Raw genomic sequence first — 26,960 nt, 5'->3', positions numbered from 1 at the left:
CAACACTACAAATCAACTAGGTTGAAGCATCAACATATTTTGAGCATGTATTTGACCTAGTTGAACTAGGTACTAAGTTATCAATTTAATAGTTGGTTAAAATAGATTACTTTAAAAATATTCATTAAATTATCCCTCTAATACAGGTCATGTATATGCAATTATTATGTATGAGAATAGTGATGAAGGAACAAATTACTTTCTATGTCAGTGTATTGATCCCATAAAGAAACTGATAGCTACATTCATTGATGGTGAGGATATTGAGTACCCAATAGGATCCATCATTGTGACTAACACATGGCTTAGAAGGTAGTATATTTTTGTTCCCTACCATGAAGATCTCTTTAAGTTAATTTGTCATGTATAATGTATCAATTTTGGCTTTAAATTGTCTTTACAATTAAATGTAGGTACCCTATCAAGAATTCTACCACGTGGTTATTTCTGGATTTTGAGACATGCAGACATATTGTTCATTACTCTAACCTAATTGTTATAACAAATATTCATTTGATAATGTATCGTGGTAGGCCTCTTAACAAGAAGATGTGGAAAGTACGTGAATTTGATCATGCGGCAATACTTGATAGATTAAGGGTTAGAGCTAATCCAAAAGGTTCACTTTATTGATTATGTGCTATATAGTTGAATCATTCTACATATGGTAGAATAATTTTCAAAATTTGGCATATATGTTATGAAAAATGTTGCAACTTCATAGTGATGTGCATATATAGATGCCAAATTTTGTATATAAATCCGATATAAGATGTAACATGTACATATTTTGATGCCATATTTTGTATAAAAATTCGATAAGAGATGTCACATGTGCATATTGAGATGCCAAATTTTGTATATAAAAAAGAGAATACATGTAACATGTGCATATTTAGATGTCATATTTTGTATTGAAATCCGATAAGAGATGTCAAACATGTGCATATTTAGATGCCAAATTCGGTATATAAAACTGATAAGAGATGTGAATATTGTGCATTATCATTATAATTTTTTTTTATAAATTTGTCTCTTGAACTCTCTTTTGTGGGTTTGATGACATCCTTAAAAAAAACATTCAATTATCTTCAACTTATATCTTCCACTTATATCTTCAACTTATATGGATTTGTCTCTTGAATATGGATTATCTTCAAAATATTCAATTATCTTCAACTAATTTGTCCAAATTGGTGAAAAGTTGTAAAAAAATGTAAAAGTTGCGTTGTGTAACTTTGCAACTTTCAAAAGTTTCTTGAGCAACTTTTGGCAAGAAATTTGCAAAGCATTGAAGAGGAGTCCTAAAGGGTGACTAACCATCCAACCACCCTATATCTCTCCAGTAGGTGTGGAATCTGAATTGAAACCTTCTAACCTTCCAAAATATGCCCCCCATGCTCATATACCCAAGCATGGGTAGTTACAACTTCCCAAACCTTCGTTTGAAAATTTTTGCAAAAATTGCAAAAGTTGCTCAAGCAACTTTTTGAGCAACTTTGCAACTTTTGAGCAATTTTTGCTCTTAATATCTTTTGGTCAAATGGGTCCATCTAGGAATATTCTAGGACCCTAGTTAAGATTCCTAGGACCTATTAAGTAACCTAATACCTTATTTTACCATCCCTAAAAACTTTTAACCTATTGAGTAACGTTTGGCTCATTGAGAAACTTTTGACCAACTTAGGACCTAATGAGCAATTTTGGATTTTCCTAGCAATCCACAGTTGCTCTATTAGCTCTGGTTGGTAAGGTTTAGGCTAGGACTAACCTCATTTCAGCCACAAAATCTCTCTGATGGTATCAACCACACTGAATGGAAGTGTCCCTAAGGATCTCTAAGCACCATTGGGCTATAATATTTGATCATGCATTTCTCTGAGCTTGTGCAAGGTATTGAAAAACTATTAGGTGCTACAGGATCATGTTATCTAGGCATACAAAAACCTATCTCAGTTTTTAGAGATTAGACTTTGTTTGGATTTGGCATTTGTCTCTCACCTATTGCTAAAATTTGCAATGTTGCTAAATTAAAATGAGCAAGACTGTGTATATTTCAAACATTGGTCCTATGATCAAATCATCTTCTCTATTAGCTATAGTTGGTTGGGTTTAGCCTAGGACCAACCTCATTTTAACCACAACATCACTCTAATGGTATTGACCACACTCAACAGAAGCATCCCTAAGGGTCTCTAAGCACCATCAGGCTACGATATTTGATTGTGCATTTCTCTAAGCTTGTGTGAGGTATTGAAAAACTATTAGCTACTACAAGATCATGTTATATATGCCTACAAAAATCTATCTCAATTTTTAGAGATTAATTTTTTTTTGGATTTGGTATACGTATCTCACCTTTTTCCAAAAGTTGCAATGTTGTTGAGTTAAAATGAGGAAGGTTGTGTATATTTCAAACCATTGGTCCTAGGATTGAATCATCTACTCCATTAGCTCTAGTTGGTTGGGTTTAGCCTAGGACCAACCTTTTTGTAGCCACAATGTCCCTCTGCTAGTATCAACCACACTGAATGGAAGCGTCCCTAAGTGTTTCTAAGCACCATCAAGAAACGATATTTGATCAGGGATTTCTTTGACCTAATGTGAGGTATTGATGATATGTCAGGTGCTACAAGATCACATTATCTAGGCCTATAGCAACCTATCTCAATTTTTAGGGATTAAACTTTGTTTGGATTTGGCATCTGTATCTCACCTATTCCCAAAATTTGCAATGTTCATTAGTTAAAATGAGCAAGGTTGTGTATATTTCAAATCATTGGTCCTAGTCCAAGGGAAAAAGTACAAAGTTGTGTCACCTTTTAGGCTGACTTATCAGAATGACTAAATTTGAGTATTTCTATCTAAAAATCAATTTTGTTCAAACATATGATCTAGATAAATTCATTCTAGCTAATTTATATATGGTCTCACACTTTCCCAATTGGAAATGTCTATTAAATGCATTTTTTATAGTTGTTTGTATCCAATTACTAAAGAAATAAAATTATTTTAGAAAAGTGGCATTTCAATAACTCTTTCTATTTTTATGACATTTTTTTAATAACATATAAACACCATTTTGTAGAGCTTATAGTCAAGAATATTCGCCTATAGATTTTATAGTGTTTTTATTTATTTATTTTTTTGGAAAAAGTGGACGAACCACTGAATATATTATTTTTAGTAAAACTGGTTTAAGTGCTCAATTGGGAAAGAACCAGAAAGAAAACCCAGCATCATTGCAATATGTACAAGTATTAAACATCGATATTTACAACATATTATATCGATGAACATAATCAAAATTACAAAGTGAGGGGACATTCCCATCAGAGTTCAAAATTTGTTGAGTTAATACAATTTCAAAAACATTTCAACCAAACGAGCATGAAGGTCCCAAACTTGACCAAGAAATACAAAATGATTAAATGCATGTCATTTGTCAAAAAATTCTCAAAAATAGAATACCTTAAAACCTTAAAATTTTCATTCCTCCATATCCTTGCATGAAGCACCATTAGTAAAAGTTAAGGTTGAACCAATTTGCAGAGAGTGTCCCCACCCGGATTCCAAACTTGGCAATGGAGCAGCCTCCCAACCTGAGCTTGAATCAACAATAGCATCATCTATAGTATTTGTGACACAAGACTCCTCCATAGTTATGCATGCCTCCTCTCAAACATGTCCCTATTCATGAAATGTAGTCTCGGTTAGAATACCAAGCCAATGCAACCGATTAGTAATCACTATGTCATCTTGCAAATCAGGGCCTAAATCTTGGAATGCACCTAAAGGAGGCTCTTCATGAATCTGATAATCAAAGTTGGATAGGCTCAGCAAATGCAATATAGAAAACCCAATGCACCTAACTCTATCTTCCAATTGGTGACCCAAAGCTCTTGCAGTAGTTTGGAGAGCAAATTTCTTAATGCAAGGATTCTATTTTTCAAAGGCTATCTGAAGAGCATCGAACATGACCATGTATTCATGTCACCTTAATAATTGAGATCATTGGAAGAGACCCCCCACTAATGCATGTCCAAAACAAAATCATACTGTTGCATGACATTTGCAAGTTTATTTTCATTCCAAAATTGCGGAAGAAGCACTTTTGCCACCAAAATTCCCAGCAAATGAACCAACTGTAACAAGTCCATGGCATTTGAAATAAATATGGACAGGACATTTGATGGGTATAGGAAATGTTTCGCAGAAGGGCATAGAATTGCTTCACCAATTACCAATCGAACGCCCTAACGAATTGAAGGAGACTTGATGAAGAACATCATTTCCATGGCCCTATCATCAATACGCAAGGGCAGAACAACTTCATTGACATTAGGGTTAATCCATATACAATAATTTTTGGGTAATAGAGACCAATGAAATTGATTGCAAGATTCACACTTGGCACATAACTCCAAAGGCGAAGACATTTTTGAGCAGGGTATATCAAAGATTGCTCAACTCTGTCGATATATGATGCTAAATAAGCCACTATCACCATTTATAAAAACAAGAGCAAATATCTTCATAGTACCCATGTAGTATAATAATCATTCACCTAATGTGAATACGTGCCGATCATATGAAGGATCAAAAACCATGTGAATATATTGCAAAGTTGTTCTCTATATTGATCTCACCATGTGTAAAAAACCATGTGGCCAATGTGAAATCAAATCATACCTAGGTAATGACAACTTACATGATGTTGGGCAGTGAAAAAGAAATTTGCAGGAATTACCTCTAGATCACCAAGTACATGCCAGAATGTTATAAGAAAGGGGTAATAATCAATAACTAGTACTTAATTCTGACAATACAATTGTTAGAGTAACAACAAAGCCTGATCTGATACAACTTACAACTTCATTTATAAATTACAAATCACTGTCTAGTCCTTAATTTTTCTTGGCCTTTGTACTTTGTTGCTCTGATAGCTTGTTTACCCTTCAAGCATTCATCTCCTTAAGTCTTTTTGCTTAACATGCCAATGTAGACTCTTCTCTTAGGTTACTTGATCACTAGTAAATTTAGCCCTAAATTTCAATGAGAAAAGGTCAAATAGACAACTAAAACTATCATCAATCTTTTTTAGTCAATTTTTCATCACTATCATTATTCGTCAAAATTTCAACTTTAAAAAGGTCGACTTACCGATGAGAGGTTCATCAATTTTCTTAGTCTTGCCTGAACTCTTATTTCCTCATTTCTGTCCATTGTTGGTCAAAATTTTGACCAACACCCCTTGACTTTTTTGATGGTGAAGCCAAACCTTCGGTGGAAAAATGACCAACCGTCATCAAAATTTTGATGAGAAAAGGTCAAAATTGCAACTGGGACCCCTTCAATTTTCTATGGTGGTGCAATACCATGGATGGCAAAATTGACCAACTGTCATCGAAATGTGTGACCTTTGTTGGTCAAAATTTTGACCAACCCTTAATTTTCTACGGTGGTACCATACATTCAATGGCAAAGGGAAGGTATGTTTGTCAAAATTGAGACCAATGCTTGGTAGAAATTTAGACAAGTTATGCCAATTATTGCAAAAGCTTTGCTCTCATAGGAGCCTTCTAAACTACACAAAATTTGATTATAAAGTATAATTGCTTGATGCGAGAATCAAGGTATCATGCACATTTCTACCTCCACACCATTGTTTCGTACATCACATAATTTATTTCATACAAAACAATGGGAAGGAGGAAGAAATGTGCACGATATCCTGAGTCTCCACCGAGCAATTATGATTTACAGTCAAATTTTGTGTAGTTTAAAAGGCTCCTATGAGAACAAATCTTTTACAATAATTGATAATGTTTTGTATAATTTTTGTTCTTTTGTTTTTATGGATATTCTTCATTTTCAGTTGTCAGCCAAAGAAGTATCAATATAGATTCTTATTCTATAGTAGATAATAAAACAAACTAATGAATTATATAAAATCCACATTAAAGAAACATTAGCAAAAGAAAAGGAGTGCTTTGAGTCATCATTTCTCACTACTACAAAGACAACATCTCTAGCAATGAGTGCCAAAATTTCAACACAAGAGACCACCCCAGGGCAATGTTGATCCAGCAATGCCTTGGCCTCATCTATAAAACCAAATCCTATCAAAGACTAATTTTTAATTGTGATAAAGGAAGTTGAGTTTACATGCGTCAAGCACATTTCAAATCTTTTTCTTGGGAAGATAATTGATCACTATTGTCAGCGATCAATTATCTTCCCAAGAAAAACATTTGAAATGAACTTGCACTTTTCTAAACTCAACTTCGTATATTCTTATGGTTCATATGTGATTGTTTAGATGAGTTTGGTGAGAGTTTCCTTGAGTAAACAAAAACATACTCAAGGAAACTCTCACCAAACTAGTCCAAACAATCGCATATGAACCATAAATGTACAAGAAGTTGAGTTTAGACGCATGTAAGTTCATTCCAAATCTTTTTCTTGGGAAGATAATTGATCACTGAGACAGAAAGTCTTGTCTTAGCAATCAATTATCTTCCCAATAAAAATATTTGAAATGAGCAACCATCATCTAAACTCAACCTCCCTTACGCAAATGTAAAACCTCAGCTACCTTTTCCAAAAACTTTGGTTCTTGAGACACCATTTCTTGTGAAGACTACAAGGAAAAATAAAATTAGGAAGTAATTATTTATCAAGAATGAAAGCCAATAATACTAACTAATCTCTATTTTTCAAACAGATAAATGTGACAAAAAAAATTTACAATCCTAATCACATCAACAAAAGAGCGCATAAGTTGCATCCTCTTCATCATATTTGTAGGGTCCTTCATATATGTTGATACTTGCTGACTAACAAACATTGCATGGCCAAGAAAACATTAGTAGGAAAAATGGAGGAAGTTAAACATATTAATAGTTGACAAATTTTATGAATTTGGAACATAAACAACATATCATTATACCTATTTCTTAGCAATACTTCTAATGGCATCCAATTTTACTTGGCCGATCAACCAAGAAAAATTCAGTAGGTAATCATAATAAATTTAGATTGAAAAAAAGGAAATAAATATTGAATGAATAAATATTATCCCTCATTTAACTCGCCATCATCCTATTTAGCTTTTGATTCTATCCACAAAGTTACTATGTTCCAAACTTGGTGGTAGGAAAGAGCTAATAGGCTTAGTGATTGATTGTGTTTTAATATTATGTCATGGATGCTCTTACCAAGGAATTGATCAACAAGTAGCCAAATAAGGGGTTATAGGTATAAATGCAATTTACAGCAATGCCATATGACAATTGGAAAGCCCATGGCTTCTTGCCTAAGGCAACCATTGCTAGTGTGTCAAGTGGCCATATGTAGATCTTTGGAACTATAATCCTAGACGAAAAACCCTTCACAGGTGTTAAATCTTCTAAACTAGAACCATAAATTTCATTTATTAAAGGGTCAATATCTTCTTTGTTCATGAATCTGAGTATCAAATTTATTGCCTACTTCTAAATTTTGGTGCTATAGCTCTCAAAAACTAAACCTCCCTTAAAAAAGATGTAATTCAAGGTTGCACATTTTAATATGTCTCCATATACAAAGGCATGCTCAATTTGTATTTGTTGAAAAATTTTGAGTACTGTATGTTCAACTAGATGGCAGTTGGCCCAAGTCCAAGAAATTCTTCTAATACTAACAATGCATACCTTTGGTCAAAGCTAAGAATGCGAGTTTGGAATAGTTGAATCACTGAAATATTGTGAAAGAGCTCATCTATAGTGAATTTAATAAAAAAATATCCACTCACATTTCCCATTGAAAAGATGAGTATTATTCCAGTTTGGGTATACTGATCGAATGTTCATACTATTCTCCAAGTCTATATTTGTTTGGCATATACCTTGTCTATCTTTTGTTAATTATAAGTCACAGATCATAACATCATCATATAATTTGTTATTGATTGCAAAGTCATAAGAAATTATAACATGGTTGGGAAAAAGGCCTGATAGTCCACCACAAGCTATGACCAGTGGTTCATCACTGCTAAGTGTTTTCTATGAACTTTTCTTCTTGGAAAAAACCTCTTGATTTGAAAAAAGGTAAATAATTCAAACACATATCAATGGAAATAATTGATAGGCCATTTTCTGTAGTTTGGTGGAAATTATTTGTTGAAACATGTCTTTGAACCAATTTTATTCACTTGAATTTTTTATCCATTCAAAGATTAGGTATTATGTATTCCTTTAAGTAACACGAAGCATGTTTTAGAGTCTAAAGCATACTTATAGTTGTTAATCATGAAGGATATTCACAATGTATGTTTGTGTGCCTTTTTATTATTGGAATCCTCATTCTTAGGTTTTCAAATTTATATTTGATTTTTTGTGGATATTCTTAAACTTCATCCTTTTGATTGGAAGTTCTATGTAGAAAAATATATAAGACATATTTAAGAATGTATGATATTACAATATATAATACCTGCTCATACTTCTTGCATGGTGCATGGACACATTAATAACAACAAATCATGTCATTTATTTATGTTTTAATCTGATATTTTTCCCCAATGTATAAGGAGTTAGAGTGATTATATATTAATGTAAGAAAGCACACTATTGCAATATTAATGAATGATGTGATAGAAACAAAGGATACAAGTGAATCATTTTCCAAGTCCGAGTGCATTCTATAGTCTATATAGGTTGAGAAGTGTACATTACTATTTGGTTTAATGCATTCTATTTTGACAATTAAAAAAAAAGATTTCTTATGCATTGTCAAAATTAAGATAAATTATAGGTAAGACCAAACGTTTGTTCCTTGAACTATTTCTTGTGAATCAAACTTCATGAGTACATAAGTCTGCAAGAATTTGATAAAAAATGTAAGAAAATGGATGCCAATCATCATAGCCAAGTGTCAAATATTGCCATGGTGACCCAAAATATAGCATAACAATCATGGAAAATTTAATCAATTAGTGAACTCTTAAGTAATTATTATAAACTTTAGTTCATTCAAATAAGAAAAATTTGATACTAACTAGCTATGTTATTATTCCAAGCCTTGGATGGACATTTCATAGTACCTAATGGTTTGATCATACTATTTCCTATCAAACTATCCTATATTTTACACAGTCATAGTAAGACTTGTTGCTCCTATTCCTTACAAATTACCACTATCCTATGGCTATTTTTTAGGTTTTTAAGTGCTCATACATTGACCTTGAATTCCCAATTCTCCATTGATCAACATTTTCAAGTTTTATTGTCTTTACTTGAGCATCTATCTATCATATTTATAGTCAAAACATAGATAATCTGATGGGTTGTTGATTCCTTGTACATTTTAGCAACCTTGACAAGTATTAGAGCTTTTGATAGGGAAGCCACAATCATGGACATCTTAGAGTGGGTGAGTGGACCAAAGGTCCAAACTTCAACCTTAAAAATATATGTGTAATGCTTACATGCATTTGGTGTATAAGATGAGTGAGGATAGTGATGGTGAGGGTTTTGAAATCCTACAAAGTTTCAGTCACAATGTGTTACACCTAAGACTAGTAAAAATCTTCAACTAACACATGATTGATTGTGCATTAGACATTTAAGTTCTGAACTACTACATGATGGGTTCAATATGCAGAATTTTTAATGAGTTCAAACATGTATGGATTGTTATTGTAAACATGATACATACTTCTAATGTCTATGAGGCTTAAGGTGTGTAATTGGTGTTGAGTAAGACCAATAGGTTAGGATGGGGTTGTAATAAGCCATAATGGAATTTTATAACACCACATTCCTATGTGGTGTTTAATCACACCAATAGTGCAATTTCTTGATTATATTATGTTTTCATTAGGATATGTAGGTAGGATGCTAGAAATTATATTTGTTGAATGTACATATACCTATGCAGAAACTTATGCTTTTCCTGTAGTTGAGATAGTCCATCAACTATATTTCATTGTGTAATTGTATCAAATGTTTAGGTTGCATCCTCTAAAGATGAAATCGGTCCATTCACATGTTTCAAACATAATAAAGTCTCTTCTAACTCAAAGATGAATTTCAAAAAATATTGGAGCTTATTGAAGGTTTTGTTCATTCAAACTTTGTTGAGCATGCTCATTCTAGGAATATCCCACTAAATGCTTCTGGTTTTATTCCCCTTCAAAACTCAAAATTTGTTCTAGACTATAGCATGTGTGTTCTCCATAGGCCAAATTCCGAGTTGAACTCTCTTATTCATAATCTTGTAGTGATCTTCTTCAAGGCAAGGCTGATGTACTAAAGTTTGTCGAAAAGATAATTTTTGCATTAGACTAGATTATAAATCATTTCTTTTCACTTTTGAGATGTTTCAAGCATGATAGATTGTCATGAGACCAAATTAAAAGGATATATGAATATTCAAATAACATATTATACAATGATAATTATTAAGAATAATAATATTATAATCTATTATAATAGTGATATATTTGACAATATAAAATAAAACAATATATAAGATTATAGCATAATTATAATGTATAATATTAATGAGTTAAATAAATTAAATAACAAATAAATAATTTGATTATAAATGATATCAAATACCAATAATAATTTTATAACATACCTACATGGGATAATAAAGACTCTATAGATATATAATATTATCATGTAAGTATACCATTATAATAGTATTCAATATCAATTTTATATATATATATATATATATAAAATTATTTATCATATTGTGAGTGTCTAATATATATATATATATATGTATATATATATATATATATATATATGTAAATATATATATATGTAAATATATATATATATATGTATATATATATGTATATATATGTATGTATGTATATGTATGTATACATATATATATATATATGTGTGTGTGTGTGTGTGTGTGTGTGTGTGTGTGTCTGTGTGTGTGTGTATATATATATATATATATGTATATGTATATATATGTATGTATGTATATGTATGTATACACATATATATATATATATATATATACATGTACATGTACATGTACATGTACATATGTACATGTACATGTACATATGTACATGTACATGTACATGTACATGTACATGTACATATGTACATGTACATGTACATGTACATGTATATATATATATATATATATATATAGTACATGTACATGTACATGTACATGTATATATATATATATATATATATAGTACATGTACATGTATATATATATATATATATATATATATATATATATATATATATATATATATATATATATATATATATATATATATATATATATATATATATATATATATATATATATATATATATATATGAATAATCAAGTTTTCTATCTAAAAAAGAAATGAGATTTAGGAAGTTTGATAATGTAGAATTAACTATGTTATTTTACTTATAATATAAATAGATGATGAGTAAATTAACTAAACAAAATTATATATAACAAGATTACAATAAAGGTAAAAATAATATTGATAATATTAAATCTAACAATGATTATCATGGTGAACCAACAAACAGTCCATCATTATTTATTAAGGGTGGTCACTTTTCCACCGCATCCTTTCATGCAACATGGCATATACAAATACAAGTGTCGCAGCTCACCAAGAGGGCAGATGAGATATTTGGATAAATATATATATCTTCCATGTGCAACACTCAATAAGACCATAACAAGTTGCCATAGCAAGAAATTAATATTTCATATCAGGGTCAACGTCTAGAGAAGCATAATTGGTTTAAGATATATTAGAGAGAGATCTTCTCTCATCAGAGAATCAGATTGCATTGAAGATGTAACAAGGAAGACATTTGGTTCTCAAATTTGAGTTTGGGGCATTGAGCAAAACTAGATATTGAAGGATAATGTTATTAGAGAGACCCATTTTTAGAAAATCCAGAATAGATTAGAAGATCATTATCCATTGGCTGAGATGAATTGTTCAATGGTGGAATAAGATTGAACAAAATATTTCATTGTCTATGATTGAAGACTAAAGATGATATGTGAGCAAATAGGTTTATCACTGGATGAGAAATGATAATATATTTACAAAGTTCTTCAACATATTAAATAGCCACTGCCTATATTGAAGAGAGTCGTTGTCTATATGTTATACAAATATTTCGGGTGTGCATTATATTAAACAATTATTTTGGAGTGCAAGAGCAATGAATGAGAAGAGAAGAAAGTGATTAAAGATCATGGCCGATGAAATGCAAAGTCTTGGGTAGAATTCTGAAGGTCATGTGGGCATATTATTATTACATTGGTCACTGCAAATAAAGGCACTGTAAGCTATGATTTTTGAAGAAACTGGGTGCTAATATTATTTGACATGAACAACCAGCAACTATGGATAGGTACTCGAGCTCTAACAATAATATATATATTGATCCTTCAATATATCCAAAATAGACTTGAGATCGAATATTACATAAACATTGAATAGATATCAACTTGAATTGAAAGATATGTTTAGAGGTAGCAATTAGGAGATATTCATCAAGAATACATATTATAATCAGCAATAATACCTTTTTGAACATATCAAGTACAAACATATATTGCAGTCCCAAAATTGATTTAACCTACAAGTTTAGAATACACATTATCAGCAATTGCCATTGAAGAATAAATTTGAAAATCCATCACCAGCACCAAGAAAAATTATCAATAAGAAAGGAGAAGAAAATAAGAAATTTTCTCTAAACGGGTCTATAACAGCAACCCATGGCAAATTGAGCAGCTTCTTTCTTAGTTTCAATGGTGTGAGTGTTGAAGTTTAACATCTGCCAAAGTAATTATCAAAAAATATGGCAAAAAGAATATAAACAAAAGGAAAGTCATAAATAAATGATGGACCCCCAAAAAGGGTTCATTATATAGATACAATCAAGAGACAATTTGCATGGGATGATGAATTTCATAGTGACAGCAAATCAGAAGCTAATGGTGGAGATAGCCCAAGATTTTGGGAAGAAAAATCTTAAAGGGTTGAGAAAGGGCAATTTGAAAATGAATCTATAACTTCTACACTTGCAGTTAGAGCTTCTGAGTGAAACTTTAGTTCAAATGAATTTAATGAGTTTGAAGCAACTCAAAAAAAAATTAGACAAAAGAGTTTCTTGAGCACCAATTTTGTGAAGAAATCAGTAAACTTTAAGTGATTCTTTCTAATCTACAATCAGAAAAACAAGACCTGGAGTGGATACTTCAACTAGTAAATGTTAGAGTAATTATTTGTTTGCACTTATTAATTAAATCACTTTGATTTAATTAATTAAGTTGCCTATTACTCTAGTTTGCTTAAGTTATCTTGTAGGTGCATATAATTAATATTTTATTAATTATATTGTGCAACCTAGCTTTTTAGTTTAGGGTTTCTATCTCACCTTTATAAGGATGAGCATTGTACTTTCTTCATTATCTCTTATGCAGTTTTCATTTGAGAGCAACTTTTCTTCTATCTCCATTTTTTAGCAACCCTTGCCTCTTCTCGTCTTTTTCTTCTGTGACAGGTTTTTGCATGCAGGGATTCGAAGGCTTTGTGGATTTGATTGGCTTATTTGCTCAAATCCTATATGGTATCAGAGCCAGATCTGTTGTAGCTTGTTCGGTGTTTCAAGAAAAAGGGAGAACAAGGGTTTGGCGGATCAGATCTGGTGTTTTTTCAAGCTTTTTCTGAGAAAATAGGGGGGTCACTGATTTTCAGAACAGTTTGAGGCCAAACAGACCTCATGGATGGATTTAGAAGACGTCAAAACCCCCGTTTTGATATAAAATTTGTCCGATTTCGACAACGTTGATCTAGGAGGCAAATTTTTTTTTGCTTGCTGAGCTGTACGGACCTCTGCACGCACTTCGAGGCAAAAAAATAACAAAAATCACAAAAAAAAATGTTTTGTGTGGTTTTTAACCGCGGCTATTAGTAACCCGCAGCGGAGCCGCTAGCGGTCACCTCTGACAGCCACCGCTAGCAGTTACCGCTGGCGGTCCGCCAGCGGCCCGCAGCGGCTCCGCCGGCAGTGTCCGCCGCGGCCCCGCCACACTCTACCCTCCCTCCGCCCAACCACCGCCCGGCCTTCACTTTGCCAGCAGTGCGGGGGTGGTGGGATTTTTAAAAATTTTTTATTATTTTTTTATTAAAAAAAATAATTTTTTCATGCATTTTTCAGAGGCCCTGGAGGTTTTTCTTCTGTAACTCGAGCATACGGACGTATTTTTTCAATCCAAAAAAATGTGCCGAAAAGCTGGTTCCGAGACGGAGATGTTGGTATAGGCATTTTTGAGTTTTGATGCAGTTTGGTTACCTGTTTTGGTAGTCAAAGCCGGATGTTCTGTTTTGCACTCCGGGAGGCATATCTTGAGCATCCAATCTCCGATTTTGGACTTCTTTATATCGTTGGAAAGCTCTTTCTGTGCTCTTTCCAGCGATGCTGGTTGTTGTTCCAGATTCTATTCTAGGAACATCCTATTTAGTCTTTTTCATTTTAGCATTCTGGTGGATATCCTGATTGTTTCAGGTCCGGAGATCAATTTTGTTGCTTCAATTGCTTCGTTTTGGGCTCTACCTTCTGTTGTTTCAGCCTTATGTATTTTCTGATCATTGTTGATATTCATTGTAAGCATTATTATGCAACGCACTGAGATAAAGTGCCACTCTTGCGTTTCAGGATCCTTTTCATCATTGTGATTCGTTGTACTCGCACTATTTTATAAAGTGCCATGGGGGGGATAGTTGTTTTCCGCTTATAGGCCCTCTCTCTCTTTTGCCTCATGCAGTGTCGATGACACGTGCCTTTATTGGTGTCTGTACCTCACTCTTGATGTGTCTGGTTCCTGTGTTGTAGGAGTTTTTTTGGCCCACCTTTTCAGTTGCCTGTCACCTCACCTGCATTAACGGGGGGTTATATTATGTTCTATGCTTCTTTGGTTGATGGTTCGTTGGTGTGAGCTATGTATTTAGTACCTGATCCTACATACTAGGTGATTGCAGTGGCTAGCTACCTATGCATTTCGGTGAGATGGATCATCTACCATATAGACATGCTCGGTTCATGCCTTCTATTTCCATGGAGGTTCTACAGATCAGCATTTTGACAGAGTTTTGCGGTTCTTCATGCTTCAATGATTCTCTTCTGATCTCTTTGTTCCTTCTTCTAGAACATTCTTTGCTATCTCTTTTTGGAGTAGGGTTTTTCCCATGTGGTTTTCTCTATTTCTCCTCTTTATAGAGATTTTGTTGTAATTGGGTAGCTGATCAGGCTTTGTTGCCGGGACCCAATTCTACTTTCATAGCTGTGCTAGGTTAGCTTACCTCCTAAGCTTCGCTTAAGGGGGGGTGTTAGAGTAATTATTTGTTTGCACTTATTAATTAAATCACTTTGATTTAATTAATTAAGTTGCCTATTACTCTAGTTTTCTTAAGCTATCTTGTAGGTGCATATAATTAATATTTTATTAATTATATTGTGCAACCTAGCTTTTTAGTTTAGGGTTTCTATCTCACCTTTATAAGGATGAGCATTGTACTTTCTTCATTATCTCTTATGCATTTTTCATTTGAGAGCAACTTTTCTTCTATCTCCATTTTTTAGCAAACCCTTGCCTCTTCTCGTCTTTTTCTTCTGTGACAGGTTTTTGCATGCAGGGATTCGAAGGCTTTGTGGATTTGATTGGCTTATTTGCTCAAATCCTACAGTAAATAAAAATATTGAGGCACTGAATTCTCAACTTATAAAATAAGATTATAAAATTAATGATTTGTAGAAATAGCTTATATAGCATATAGGAAATCAAAAGAGTCTTTGGAAAATGAGAGAGACCCAAAGAAAAACAATGCCATACATATGGATAAAAAAGACTAATTCAATTGCCTTCCCATGTATATTTTTGTCTACATACAAGGACCAAAATATATTAGTGGCCTCACCAAACCTCCACTATAAATCTAAAGGCAAAGATAAGATCTTTTTCCTAAGATATAATTAACTGAGACAAATAAGAACACTACAAATTCAGAGCTTATATTAATAGAGAACATTACATTTTCTTTGTTCTATGCATAAGCAAAGAGGCTGGGTATATAGAGGCTCATAAAAATACTAGAAGGTATTCCAAAGGAGACGAGAGAGATGTAGTGAACAACATGGTCTATGAAGCGAATGTGAGGCACAAAGATCCAATCTATGCCTCTGTTGGAATCATGTGGAACATCCACCAACAAATTACCAAGTTGCAGGAAGAAAAGACCAATCTACAAGTACAGAGATCCAATTATCATTGAGTATTTGGAAAATAGATTGGGCATTTTTATCAATAATTATCTAATATGGTTACAAGGTTGGTTTGAACTGACTAGCCATTTGGGGAAGAGATTTTGAATGTTTAACAACTTTTTAAAAAGTTACTCAAAAGTTGTCAAGCAACATTTTGACCAACTTTTCATTTTTGTGCATTATAATGCCCCTAGTGACCAAACTTGGTCCAAGACCCTAATGGATATATACATGAAAAACATGAAAAATAACCATGCTAACACGTATTCCTCAGATATGGGATCATTTATGACCAATAGCTAGCCAGGGGCTTATAAATTGCCAATCCTAGAACTATGGTCTTATAATGTGATCCAAAGACAAAACTAATGTTCCTAAGCAAGGTTAGAGGTCCTAATGACCTTAGTGAACTCCTTGATTACATGATGGTGGAGTGGGTGCTCTTGTACTAAGGAGTTTTGGTTGTCATGATATCATAGCCAAATATCTACTAAATTTTGCATGTCTACTCACACAAGGTCCACATGGAGAAAGTAAGCTCTAGAAGTTCATAAACTTTGATCTTACTTATCTCCATACTCTCAATAGAAGATGGCAGACAAATTGATAGCAAAGATGCAGCAACAAAGGGATGATTTGGAGAAACATTATGAATGGATATAAGCTATAAGCATGAATCTAGATTAGAATGTCACATAATATCATATAAACAAAAAAAAAACCATAAACTTGTAATCATAGCATCATGATCATACCATCGTATCATCATATGCTTTAAGTTCAACGTCAAAATAATAAAATGTCAAATTATAAATCATAACATCAAGTTCAAGTAAAGGAAATAGAGCTTGTATAACCATATTTATTTTTCATACCCTTTTTGCAAGGAACTCAAAAATTATTCAAATTAAAAAAGTATGAACTGCAAGAAACTAAGAAAGAAGGTAAAGGTGTTACCTCACTAGGATGATAGTAATAATGAGACAAAGAACCATGAAGACTAAATCCAAGGAGACTAGATTTGAACATCTGGGTTCATTCAAATTCAAAAATTGGTTTGCCTTCATAGCACTATCAAGTCAACAACATGAGCATTATTTTGTGTCTAGAGTGTCATCAATGTTTTTAAATGTAGAATGAAATGGTTGTAAGTATGCATTTCTACCACATGCAAATGATTTTGAGATTTAGACCTGTGCAATCCAATCTTCCAAGGAATAGACAACACCACTTATCCCCATCTTTGCCAAAATAGGATTTTTCATAAAGTGATGTTAGAATAGTTACTAAAATTGTCATAAATTACATTCTTATAGTAAAAGAGTACTTTGACTTAAGAAAAAAAACTACACAATATTAAAACATGACATTGTGCTTTAAAAACTAAAAAGGTACCTGTAATGAAGAACTTCATTTGGACTTGCTAATTGGTTGTCACTATTAACTATAAGCTTATCTTTAAAGTTTGAGCTTCACTTGGTTTCGAGAATAGTTTGATATTCTCTACTAAACAAGGCCAACCACATGAAGGCAGAAGCTCATTTGGCCCCTCCCCCCACCCCCCAACATCACTCTAAATTCCCCATTAACATTTAATAACATTCGTTCATTCATCCATTTTTGAAATATAACATGCAATCATTATAATCACATGATAACATTCATTAACACATAAAATGCTCTAACACACAACATTCATGAATAATTCATTAAAACAAAATTATTAACACGCAACAATCATGAATAATTCATTAACACATAAAATTCATTAACACACAACAATCATTTCTTTTTGGGTTTATTGCTTCTTCTTTTTAATGAAATTTCTAAGAGGAATTATATCAATGCCCTCATCATCCCCCTCCCTTACTAGTTCTAATTGCAACACATGTCTCCTCCTCATCTATTCAAGAACAAGAGGTTGTTGCATCAAAGGAGGGTCCGCTGCAATAACAAGTACTTCATGAGTTAAATTCATACCATTTTATATTAGTGAATTACGAGTTTTTATTTAAGTAAAAGAAATATAAATCAAAAAATTAATTTAAAAGAACAAAACATAGATTTTGTTTACCTGAATGTGCGACATGATCTACCTACTGATCAGTCTGAACATCCTCCAACACTCATTCAGCATGACATGATTCTATATCCTCTAAAATATACACAAAAAGGTTACACCAAGTTCAACTAAAGATGTTAAATTGTATTAATAATTACATAATTATTTTTAAATAGAAAATGAGCACCTCCATGGACAGTATGGTGTTCATTAGGGGCTTCATGATGTAGCATATGATCTATCTCACGATTAACAGGCTGCATTGCAATGTCATGCACATTATTATCAAATAGATTGTTGCTCAAGTATTTAATTTCTAACATATTTACCTATGCACATGATGCATGAGACTATTTGGTTGGGCCAGTGGAAGCTTTCCATAAGCATTCAGTCATGGTTGCATAGCCTTGCTTGAAGCCAATTCTTTTGTGTTCTTCCGTGGCCTCTAGATTAAAATCAGAGCCCTGCATTTTTTTTATTAATTAACAAAATTATTTGCATTTTATAAATAATTTTTCTTTGCAATTCATTTACTGTTACTTACAACTCATGCTTTGATTTTAGAATATCCCTAGAGCTAAGTCTTTGCTGCCCAATCTTTTCCAACCTGGCCTTTGTTTCCTTTGATGTGTCCTGTAACCTATAAAAAATTTGAAATATGTTAGATGATATAGATATAAAGATCAGTACTAATTAGTGCATTATTACATTAATGTACTAGTAGTTAATACTATTGCATACCTTCTCGTATTTGTTGGTGTAATTCCTCTTTGAGCATCCCCTTTCTTCTTTGCATCCAAAATGAACTCATTCCATTCCCTCACTGCAATAAAAGGAGGACACTTGTACTTCGGGTTCTGGACAAGACTCTTTCTATATGGATCCCTCACAATCTTAAGATGTTTGCAAGCTTTTTCTAAAATTTTCTTCTCATCAAAAAATTAATACCAAAATCATGCTCTAAATCTTTGATGAGCTAATCTTTTAATTTTTTTTCTTGCAAGTTCCACCTTTTAAGAAAAAATAGAAAATTGTTAGATATAGCTAGTAAAAGAAAAGACCTGAATGAAAGGAAAAATGTTGCACCAATTAATGATATGAAAAAAAAATAGTGGGATAAAATTAATTCACTTATGATGTTCCACCTTGTACATATGGTGGGCCCAAATATTTGTAGTGTGAGGTCATAAAGCTTCTTATAAAATGTATCGTTTCCTACAAAAAAAATCATGGGATAGTCAATCCAAAGCTTCTTATGAATAGGTAAATGCATATTGCAATATAAAAAATACTTATTTAAAGTACTTGGAATCTTAGGACATTTTACAGGCATTGATTCATCTTTGTCAATCAACAACGACATCTACATAGCTCCCGTGCTAGAAACATGGGTAGCTCCAAGAAATGATGGTGAATTATCACCAATACATGTATTATGCTTTGTATCTAGCATAGCAAATGGTGCATCTCCTACCACAAAAAAAAAAAAAAAAAATCCATTATGTAATGCACTCAAGATTAAAGTGCAAATTATCAACTCATAATTAACACAAAACTAAATGTGGATGTCCCCTTGTTGCTGACATTGCACTCAACAATCTCGTATGGACATTCGTCAACCTCCTAGGAGTCTCCTACACCTGATGACCTGAACAATACATTGTTAGCAAAGACATTCTGAAATAATAAAAGTAAGAGTTAACTTAAGAAGTTTTTAAATGTTCAAAATAAAAAAATCCTTGTAACTTGTCAACTAAAATATTATTTTGCTAGTGGCAGCCAGAGTTCTGCTAGTAATGGCCTCACCGTGTTGTTCTTGACCAGGTTCTAGATCAGTTGCCAAAAAATCCTGTAACAAGAACACATATTACATATTTTACTTCACAACATAAAAGATTATAAAATATAAATCTTTATTTAACTTTTGTTATAACTAAAGATTCATTACTGCTTACTTCATAACGATGAGCTTGTGCTCTCAAATCATATAGCCTCTTCATCATCTCCTTGGATGGAATAATTGCTTCATCCAAAATTATCATTTTTTCTAAATTAATTTTTTAAATTTTTTTCTTCAACATAATTGTTACATTAGGTGTTTCTGCAATATCATCATCAAAAGAGGTAGCTATTGGCTCTGTACTTACTACAGACGCTTTTCCCCTATCTTGAACATCAAATTGTGAGAGGAATATCAATAAAACAATCATAAAAACTCAAAAACCATAAATAAAATAACATAATAATATAACCTTTTTCAACTATCTAATTTGTACAATTTTAATAAGGTTTACCCTTGTTGAAGAATGGGTGGTAGTAGCATCCTTGTGGCCTCTATCATGTGTGGATCCATATTGTCTTGTCACAAAGATTAATTATAAAAACTTCAGCTAACTGAAAGCAATAGACAACAAAAAAAACTTATTAATAAAATAGTATATAGTACTTGCAACCCTAATGATAGTAACTTTGTTTGTATCTATGTGATTTAAATGGTAATCTATTAGCAGTTCTTCCCTTGCACTTATTGATTTTATTGCACAAACAAAAACTTCATTCCCCTCACGTGCCTTAAATATGCAATTGGGTTTCTTACTAGTTGAGGAAGGTCATGTACTATTTATAAAATCTGCAATATTACCATTTCATAGCAAATCTTTTACTTTGATCATTTTCTTTCCATTTTATATAATTAGCTGATAGTGCATACCTATGCATACTTTTTTTATATCAAACAATCTACATCCAATAATTGTAATTGTAACATGGACTGACATACTTGAACTATTTAATAACTTTTTTGTAACATGCCTTTATCCCATCCATGAAAAATAGGCCCAAACCACGTAATGAGGATGGAGCAATGTGATATATCCTCTCATTAACAAAAAAAAACGGTGTTGTTTGGAGGTAGCTCATTGGGTACCCATTCTTTCTCAATGTGTGTGTAGCAAAAGGGCACCTTGATGTCACCTTTGGTCTCATCATCATAAGAACATGACCTCCCATTAGCAAGGAAAAATTGAATGCATTTATCAAATTTTTTTCTAATCTTTTGACCTCTAGTTGATCTCCCTATTTTAGTTGTACTACATGTAGAGCTTTCATCTACCATTTCCTCATTTCCCTCATTCAATGTAGATAGATTTGACAAGTACCTATTTGATGGGTCCTGCAATCCATCAAATGAAAATTTGATAATATTTAAATTATATATATAAAATGATCAAGTCATGACTCATACGTGTAGTTCTTCTTTGTCTATACGTGAGAGATATAAAATGTAGTAAGTTGAAAGTGATTATACAATTATATTCCTATATGGACCTTATTTGTCTATATATACATTATATGATTATATAATATTTCTATTTATAACATACGGCCTCAATGATAAACAAGAAGAATATAAGAAAATGATGTCTATTTATTGACTTATACCTGTTGATCCCTTTCACTATGCACGATCCATGCTAAAGGGGTCAAATTTCCCTTCATATGTTAATCATTTATCTTAAGTTAGCTAAAAATTACATGATACGTGTATGCTACAAATAATTTAGAAGACAACATGAACAATATGCAACATTGTAAACATGAAAAAATTTACCTTATATATGGAATGCAAGATCGTCAACAGAAGGGGTGATGATGTCTGTAGTCAATTGTCTGTTTGCAAAAAGGATGATAATCAAACACAATATAAACATTCATGGTAATTATAAATATCATATGTTGTAATCATTAGAATTGAACACAATAAATATGTAATCAAATTTCCTACATATGTTAATCATTTATCTTATGTTAGCTAAAAATTACATGATACACATATGCTACAAATAACTTAGAAGACAACATGAACAATATGCAACATCGTAAACATGAACAAATTTACCTTATATATGGAATGCAAGATCGTCAATAGAAGGGGTGACGATGTCTATCGTCAATTGCTTGTTTGCAAAAAGGGTGATAATCAGACACAATATAAACATTCATGATAATTATAAATAAAATATGTTGTAATCATTAGAATTGAACAAAATAAATATGTAATCATTAAAATTGAAAGCAATAAATCATGTCAATCATTTCATTGATCATTTCAATTATGTTATTGATTATCTTCTTCTTCTTCTTCCTCATCACCATCATCATCATCATCATTGCCATCATGACCATCATCACCATCATCATCACCATCATTGCCATCATCATCACCATCATCATCATCATCATCACCATCATCTTCATCACCATAATCTTGATCTTCATCATTTGCTTCTTCATCATCTTCAATATCTTCTTCTTCCATAACATTATACTTTATTGACCTTCCCCTTGGATCATGTCTATTAACAAATGACCAACCCTATTTATGTGGAACCTCTAATTAAAACACTTGCTCACATTGGCTTGGAAGAACATAGGGCTCATCTCCAACTAGCTCAAACAACCTTGTATTAATCATTGTAAATTCATTATCATGTTGAATAATCTTTCTATCTAGATCATTTTGATTTAGTCATAACCTATACCATTTGATGAAAAATAGAACTACTTTGAAGGAGTTAAAGTCGCACTCAATTATATCATCCAAGATGCCATAGTATTGATTTTGAGATTGTTGAGAATGTATGTCATTTCTAGATGATATATTGGTGATCTCAAAAACTGTAGTTATCCTAGAGTCACAAGTTTTATTTGTGTTATCCAACTTTTTTATGAAAAATTTGTGGCTTTGATAGTACATAGATTTGTTGTGCTTGACCTGCAATTTTTGAAGCGTGTGTAAATTATTTGCATCGTGAGTTGATACAAAACATACATCAAGTTATGATCATTAATAAATCTGTATGTACCTCTCCACTTGTTAAACCCTTTACTAGATCAACTACCATCGATGTAACATTGGAATCTCCATTACGATGAGCTTCTGTAACCAATGAAGCAACACCTTCCCATGTTAATGAGTAACTATTTTGTTGAAATTGTTCAATCCATACCATCATCCAATCAAGATTGTTTGCAATGTACATATGTATTGCATCCCACTCTTGACCACCTATATAAAAAATAATATACTAGTTATAAATAACTTATACTGAATATTTATAAGAATTAATTAATGACAATAACATCTTAGATTTACCTCTCACTTTCCTCGATCTACCTTTTCTCATCAAGTACTCCCCTTCAAATTTGTTAATTGATTTGGGATCCCAAATATGATCTACATGGATCTTTGCTGCAAATTTAAGAAGATATCCGCTAATGTACACCATGATCTGGTATACCATAGAACCCTCAGGATGTGCTCTCCGTTGAACCAAGACTTTCAAAAAATTTAGGTGCCTCTCAACCATCCACATTGACCTAGTTGGTACAGGTCCACACAATTCAATCTCCTCAACTTGATGTATAAGGTAGTGTTCTTGTGCATTAAAAAAACTTGGAGGTAGACACTCTTGCATTTCACACATAAGAAAAGGAATTTTTCTCTTCCAATATTTTATATCTTCTTTATTTATTTCTTTGGATGAAAACCACCTCATGTATTTTCGAAGATCATATCTAACCTATTTGACATTGTTGGTGAAGTGGTGTGGGAGAGATAGAGGTAGAATGTACTGCAATATTTGTAAAATGATCTTGTCAATATTTTATAAAAGAATGCAATTAAAAATACATGCAGTATACAAATATATAGTGAATACAAAATAACATGAATTACCTTAATAAATGTATGCCAATCGTGTGTTTTCAACCCTGGCTCAAATTCACTTTTCTTTCATATGAGATTGTTTACGTTCGTAGCAAATCCTGTGGGAAATCATTTTCTTTTTATGACTTCTTTTATAGCATTGCTCCACTGCTCTGACAATATCCAACTAAGGGCACTTGTATCAATCTACTCTCCATTGTTATTTGATCGAATGCCATTTTTCATTACATGGTTGGATTCTTCAATGTCACTACAAATTTTGACAATTTGGTCTTTGTCATGCCTTCCATCCAAGATTTTCCATAATGTCTCTGTTACATTCTCTCCAATATGCATAGGATCAAACAAATGCATAATTGGGAGTTGCTTGTAGTACGGCAACCTAGTAAATTGCATAGGATAATTTTTTAGTCCTTTTGGAAGTTGGTCATTGATGACTTGACGACCTTCACAAGCATCAATTACATCATCAGTAAAAAAAACACAATATCAAAACATAAATTTGAAACAAAAACCATCAAATGGAATAACATTACCTTGACAATTTATTTTATTGTATGCCAACTTCCATAGGCGAGGTGTCATTCTCTATGGTTTTGGTGTAGTCTCTGCTTTCCCATTGAAAAGATGTTTTTTGGTAATTTGGTACCTATGATTTATGTGGAGAAAATATCTATTTTTATCAAAAACCTACTTTCTTAAACTTTTTGAATGATGAGATTTTGTCTTTGGACCACAAACTGGACATGCAAATTTTCCCTTTATCTGAAGACCTACAAGATTGTGTATAATTGGATTAAATGTGTTAACTTTGTGTTGTCACTATAACATACCAAAAAAAAGGTGTTAATAAGAGAACATACCACAAAAATGTGTTAGCCCAAGGGCATCATGTATTGTCCATACAAGCATTGCATGAAATTGAAATTGTCTTTGTCCTATTGGTCTAGACCTGTCATACATAGTAACCCCATTCCATAACATCATCAACTCGTCGATAAGGGGTTCAATATATACATCGATATCTTTAACTTGGTACTTACCTAGTTGAATGAACAAAAACATTACATAATTATTATGACCATTTTGATGGATTAGTAATAATAAATTAATTTAGATGACCATTAAATCAAAAAATACCTAGAACAATCAGTGTCAACATTATGTGCTCTCTCTTTATGGACAACCAAGGACGTATGTTATTGTTAATAATAAAAACAAGCCACATTGAGTAAGTAGATCTCATCTCTCCAAAAGGATTGACACCATTTGCTGCCAATGAAAGCTTGAGATTACGAGGTTCTTCTTTAAAGTGTGGCCATTTTTCCTCTATTTCCTTAAATTCCAAACCATTTGTAGGCATTTGCATAATGTCATCTTGACTTCTATTGCATGCATGGTAATCCATAAATTGTGCCAAGCTATTGCACCTAAGTAATCGTTACAGACATGGAATAATGGGAATATGCTGAAGAACCTTGCAAGGCACCTTTTTTGTTAATAGATCTGATTGATATCTACTAATATGACAAATAGGGCATTGTGTTGCAAATTCATGTTGTTTATGATATATAATATGATCATTCGGACATGCATGTATTGTTTGATACTCCATTCCAATATCTTTCATGATGGTAGATAATTCTCAATACAAGTGAGGTAGAATGTTTGATGGTGGTAATAAACACTCACCTATCAACCTACGACCAAAAATGTAATTTGTTAATTTAAAGAATATTAATTACTACACAAACCCAATGTTAACTATAAGGGAACTACAAGTAAAATAATGAAAGAAAATGACATACCTTAACATACGTTTCATTGCTACATTGGATAAACCATTCATAACCTTCAAGTTCACCAACAAAAATATAGTGGCAAGAAGAGTTGTTTTGGAGCCTTCATATAAGAGTTTGTGTGCCTTCTCAAGTATAGGTACATCAAGCTCTACATCAACATCATCATCATCATCATCATCTCGATCATCATGATCTTCATCGTCGTGGTCTTCTTCCATGGTATCATTACTACTTCAATATTCACACCTCCATGTTCCCTCATTTGGAAATCCACATTCTTCGAATTGTCATGGTCCATAACATGAAACTCAGGAATGTTGACCTATATGAAAATGATGACTTTATACTAACCATGACCATGATGTCATCACCAAATCATGTCTTATGTATTTTATAAATTATTAAAATACATACCAATGGATGATATTCATTTCCTCCTTCAATGTGATCATGTTGCCTACAATGTTCCTCAGTTTTTTTGATTAGATATCTTTGAGTCTTTAAGCCCTTACAAATTTTGTAGGGACAATAACATTTTCCATCACCTTTTCTTTTTAAGTTAGACCATAGTCTAGCAATTGTATCCCTATTTTTTTGTGCTTTCATATTGCTAGACATGGTCTTTCTTGAATGGAATGACTTGTTAGTAGAAGAAGGATGATTTGTTTGCAACCTACAGATAGAGTAGTAAGAGGAAGACTCATATAAAAATGAATACTAAAGTGAGACAGATAGAAAGAGGTATAGATAGAGAGATAGATTGATAAAGAGATAAAGAAATATAAAAAATGAAAAGAAACAAATATTTAGTTGACCTTCCATAACTCTACCTCTACATATTGCACTTACTACATACAAGTACTTCCTTAGAAAATGGGCAACAATAGCCAAGAAGGGAATAGGAGAGTCCATTTGGATGAAGAGGAGAATGCACAATGTGACCAAGGGGCAAGAGGAAATGCTGATCCAAAGAGAGGAGAGTCTCTAATTTTCAATAGAACCATGTTGAAGACTATCACAAAGCAAGAACTTCTCCAAAGAAAGACATT

This window comes from Cupressus sempervirens, chromosome 8, assembly GCF_028749045.1.
Source record: "Cupressus sempervirens isolate cs-2001-9-10 chromosome 8, ASM2874904v1, whole genome shotgun sequence".
NCBI lineage: Eukaryota > Viridiplantae > Streptophyta > Pinopsida > Cupressales > Cupressaceae > Cupressus > Cupressus sempervirens.
This window is presented reverse-complemented; position numbering follows the sequence as displayed.